Below are 5,754 nucleotides of genomic sequence, written 5' to 3' on the forward strand. Positions count from 1 at the left end.
TCCTGTTTGGGGCTCTTTTTAATTTCCCCCCTCTCCCTTTATTTATTTTCATTGTTTGTTTGTTTTTTGTTTTGAGACAGGGTCTCACTATGTAGTTGAGACTGACTTGGAACTCACTATGTAGCCCAGGATGGTCTCAAACTCTCAGTGATCCTCCTGCCTCAGCCTCCCAAGTGCTGGGATTACAGGCATGAGCCACCACACCCAGCATTCTCCCTTTAATTTCTTGCCTTGCCTGCTGGATTTCTCTATTGGGCCTCATGGAGTTGTGATCTTCATTGTCTTTTTCTAGGATATTATTTAGAATTGTTTGGAATGGTGGTTTGTTATTTATGAAGTTTCTCAGGTGTTCTCTCTAATGGAAGTATCTTATTTCCCCATCAATTTTGAAAGATAGTTTTTCAGGATACAACAGTCTAGGTTGGAGGTTGTTTTCTTTTAGGGCTTAAAATACCTCACTCCATGCTCTGCTTGACTTGAAGGTTTGTGTTGAAAAGTCTGCTGTGATTCTGATGGGCTTTCCTTTGCATATGATTTGTTTCTTTTCTCTAACTGCTAGTAGCATTTTGTTCTTCTGTTGGATTTCTGGAATCTTGATTATTATATGTCTGTGTAGTTTTTTTTTTTTTTAATGAGGGCTAGTTGGAGTCCTATATGCCTCACTTATCTGTATGTCAAATTCTTCCCCTCTATCTGGGAAGTTTTCTGCCATTAATTCTGTGAACAGTTTTTTAATGTAATTTGTACTTTCTTCTTCTTTTTCATGGACCCCGATCTGTCTTGTATTATTCTTCTTTATATTATCTAGGAGCTGTTTGATTAGTATCTCATGATCCCTTACTGTTTTGAAGAGATCCTCCTTTCATTGGTCACTGACCTCCATCCCGCCTTCTATGTTTGACATTGTGTCTTCAGATTGGCTCAGTTTAATCGCTTCTCAGCCTTTTGGCTAAGATCAAGTGCAGATTGCCTCAGTCTGCTGTATGTACTTTCTGTAGATTTTTTAATGTCCTGGATATCTGTTTGAATTTGTTTCATGGATTCCATTTCTTTCCTATGCTGTGCATTCATGGCTTCTATCATGATCCTGTGCTTGTGTATTTTTTTATCTGCTTCTGCTCTAGAGTGTCTAATCATGTCATTCATTCTGCTCACTATCTCTGTGATTACCTTGGAAATTATTTCTGTTTTGAATTTTTCTACAGCCTCATTCATCTCTTTTGTTACTTCCTATGCTATCAGTTCAGGGTGTCCAGGTGGTTGACTATCAGACTTTTCTGCCTCATTAGCTCCAGAATTTGCCTTTGGTAAACTGGAAGTCTGTGGTGGTTCTTGTGCCTTTTTTTGAATGTCTTCTCATTTCTATTTTTGTTGTTGGTACTGTGTTTGGTTTGATACCTGGGTTAATACTTCAGTCTTCCTTTTATAGTTTGTCTTTAGGTTTTTGTGTCTCTAATGACTCTGAGATAATCTCTTTTTCATTATACCAGGAAGGACAACTGATTAGATCAATCACAATATCTTAGCCCAAATGATATAATCAGCAACAAAAAAGCATCAAGCACTGCTTAGAAAATGACAGTTTGTGGTAGTTATTAATCTATCACCTTTAACTTTGTGAATTAAATCAAAATCGAGGCTAGACCTCAGGACAATGCCTTTCTGACTCCTTGTGCTTCTGAGGTATGAATCCAGGTATCACCATAGCCAGCAGGCTAGAAGTGAAGGCCTGCTGCTGAGGTCAGGGGGTGGGGCAAGAGCTCTGTGCATAATACATCTTAATTCCATTTAGCCATCCCTTGTTCTCCTCTTTCCCCTATCTCTTCTACTCCTTCCCACTGTAAAAGATCTATCCTTTTGTCTCCTATTATTTTTATTTGCTTTACAGTAAATCAAATAGTAAAAAATTCTGACAAGGTTAAGAAAAATGAAGACTCCTATATTGTTGATAGGAATGCAGACTAGTACAACCACTATGGAGATTGCTCAGAAAACTAAAACTAAAATTCCATTTAACCTGGCTATTCCCCTTCAAAATACTGTCTCAAAAGACTTATGCATTCACACCTATGTTTATAGCAGCACAATTCATAATAGTGAAGTCTTTAAAGTAGCCTCTCTGCCCATCAACAGATGGATGCATACACAGTGAAGTACTATTTTGCATAAAGAAGGATAAATGAGTTATTTATAACAAAATGGATGAGCTTTGAGATCATAATATTTAATGAAATAAACTAAACATACAAGCTTAAATATAGCATTATTTCTTTTTTATAGGAAACCCAAAATATGAAAACCTAACCATTTTAGTGATCTTTGGATTAAAAATCATTTTCATACACAATTTCTCATATAAATTTTCTGATTATTCTTCCATACTTATCATTTATTCATATTATTTTCTTCCGCAGCTAAGGAAATTAAAATCACAAAGGCAAATTCATGCATTTTCTCAATCATTAATCATTTTGCTGTTCTCAAGACAGTAAGGGGCAGAACTGGGCTGGCACGCCTGTCTCCTCTACCTACACTGAGTGTTCATTTGGTCTTTCAAAATGCCTCCTCCTGATCTGCCTCAGGTAGAAGCCTTCCCATGACCACAGCCTCATGGCAGGAACTCCACAGATACTTCTGTCCCTGCTAACTTTCAGACCACTGAGTTCATCTTCCATCTTGCATGTTCATGTTCATTCTTTCTCTCTTTACAATTATTACTGCCATGAAAATTACTTTTTTTCTGACTTGTATCTATTATCAAAATTCTCCTTAGGGAGATTGTGGTTTTGTAACATATTCTGAGAAGCCACAAAGAGTTTCATTCATTTAGAAATATGTCCTTTTAAGCTTCCTAACTATCCCTCTTAACTTGTATATCCCACATCCTGATATACATAGAAGGCTATTTTTATTACTACCATTTGAAAAAAATCTCATTCAATTCTTATGAAGTTATTCCTTTTGCTCTACCAGATCATTGTTTTTCCTTCTCTCCTCATACACACACATGCGAGTGCGTGTGCACACGCACATCCTTTTTCTCTCTCTGTCCCTCCGATACAAACCTATTATACCTCTGTCTGAATAAATGTTCATATCCCCATTATTAACTAGATCATTATTATCTATATAGAAATTTAATTGTATACTATTAGCTTTCCTTCCTTGTTCTTATTTTAGATTACAGATATCATTTACTTTTTCAGTTAACACATTTCATTCTTTTTCATATAAAACTCCTCTTAAGTATGTTTTGCACGACTGTACACACTGATGGTTTTTTGAAACAGTCTCACTATGAAGTTCAGGCTGGACTTGAACAACTCACTACATAGCTGAGGTTGTAGAAATTAGAGCCCTGCAGACACAAGGGACAAAGTTTTAGGATTATGAAAGATGAAGAGTTGAACATGAAATCTCCTGTTAAATCAAAGAGCACACTAAGACTCTACTCACAGAGTAATAGTGGACTAGGAAAATTGAAATTACCTGAAATCAGGAACATAATGATCTGAGTTTATATCACTCTGGACACTAGAAGTTTTATGAAAAAAAAAAACTGCCCCAGGAAATCTGAAACACAGAACACTGACTTGTTCCTATATATGGTTAGGATTTCTGAAATCACTGACACAAGTAACTAAAGTATCCCTAGTTTCATAGCAGCTCTAAGTAACTGGAAGATATTAAAGGTTAGTGAAGAAATAAATCACCATGGAGAGTCAGCAGAAAAAATACTGAATTAAAACTTTATTCCTCAAATGGATTTGTCCCCACAAAATATAAGACAAAGTATTAAAATAAATAAAAATTATGATAAAGGAAAAGATAAAAATTAAAATACCAGGTACACTTAGAAATAGCCAAGAGTACTTGGAATCAAGAACATAAACACTGAAATATTTTAACTCTTTAAATGGTTCAAGTAGTAGATGTCATGCAACTGAACAGAGAATCATCAGTAATAACACACCAAATAGAGGCAAGTAATACTAAAATTCCTAGCCACAGGAAGAATGAATTGATTAAAATAGATGTTTTCAGAATTCTAGAACAGGCTAAAGAAAGATTGAATTGGGGCCTGAATGTTGTATTGCAAAAGATAATGAGTCAAATAAAGAGTACAATAAAAGATAGATAATAGGAAGTAGGGAGACATATCTTTCTCAGATAATAGGAAGTAGGGAGACAGATCTTTCTCAGAGAATAAAGGGATTGAGAGATGGAGGGAGAAGAAAAGTAGGAGAGGGAGAAGAGTTTTAAAAAAGGAATGAAGACCCGTTATGTATATGTACCAACTCCACAGGAGCAATGTGATATGTACTTCAAACATGAACAACAGCAACAACAACAAAATGAAGCGACCAAGAGGTGGATAAAAAGGGGAGGGAGGGAAGGGAAAAGGATTGAAAAAGGAAATATGTATTTTATACATGCACCAACTTCCCACAAGGATTGTATACATTATGTACTACAAATATGTATTAATAAAAATAAATTAACTCAATTTAAAGAGTAGTATTTAAGAAAAAACTTGACTAATCAAATATAGGAAGCCAATCAAATTCCTAGTGAAAGAAAGAATTAAAGTCAATACCTTAAAATATTACTTTGAATTTGCAGAACACCAAAGATAAGGTAATCTTTAAAACAGCAAGAAAAAAAGAGATAAGAAATTATCACACACAGAAACATACACACAGAAGAAGAAGAAGAGGAGGAGGAGGAGGAGGAGGAGGGGCAGGAGGAGAATAAGTGAGGCAGGAGTTTATGTTTATCCAGAGCAATGGAATAGTTTAAAAGCTGGGCAAAAGTAACTCTTAATCTAAAAGGTCCTAAACCAGGCATGGTGATGCACACCTGTAATCCCAGCACTCTGGAGGCTGAGGCAGGAGGATCGCTGAGAGTTCAAGACTACCCAGGAATACACAGTGAGTTCCAGAGCAGGCTGAACTACATAGTGAGATGCAGTCCCAAAATAAATAAATAGAAGTTCCTAACTTATTAGACCATGAGCATAAAGACATGCTCAGAATCTTTCTCTTTCCAGTGAAAGAAAATATGTAGAGAGGATCAACCATCATAATAACTTCAGTTTAAAAACTTTATACATTATCATTAAAAATTATTCAAAATAGGAAAGAATCCAAGAAGATGACCATTTGACTTTGATTTTCTACAGAGCTCACCTAAATGTCAACTGATTCTCTAGAATACAGTACTGTTTGCAAAATTAACTAAGTTCCAAATATTTTATAGTTCTGCAAAACCGTTATGGTACAATGACTTTTGGTGTTTTTATTCCATAGAGATGATATTATGCGATCTATTGGCCAGTGCATATTAAATACCTTTACAGCTGACATCCTCTCACATTAGCATTATATTCTTCTCATTGGCTTTCATTCTCCTTGGCTCTCCTTGCTTTCATTGTGTTTTGACCCAACAATATGAATCTCCTATTGCATGAAACTGTCCTATGTCAGTATTTTCAAGGAATTTTTATATTATTTTTCAAATAATGCTTTGACAAGTCTATTCTTTAAAACGAGAGAAACAAAACACATAAAGTAAGATATAAATAAGTTAAAAAGTTGGGAAACTAATATCTATATTCATATATATGCAAATCTAAATAAATAGAGAACACTTGAGTTTGTAACAAAATAAATGATATGGAAAAATTTAAGAAAATGATATTAAAATGGAAAAAATTTAAAAGATCATAAGGAGTTCTGTTCATATTATTCAGGA

The 5,754-nt window shown here is 34.9% G+C and overlaps 1 pseudogene; it reads left to right on the forward strand.

Moving 5' to 3' along the window:
* Positions 1-929: 929 nt before the first annotated feature.
* Positions 930-1,092, forward strand: LOC117284290 (annotated as a pseudogene).
* Positions 1,093-5,754: the final 4,662 nt, after the last annotated feature.

The sequence above is a fragment of the Fukomys damarensis genome, unplaced genomic scaffold, assembly GCF_012274545.1.
Source record: "Fukomys damarensis isolate Sample0158 unplaced genomic scaffold, DMR_v1.0_HiC HiC_scaffold_35, whole genome shotgun sequence".
NCBI classification, from domain to species: domain Eukaryota; kingdom Metazoa; phylum Chordata; class Mammalia; order Rodentia; family Bathyergidae; genus Fukomys; species Fukomys damarensis.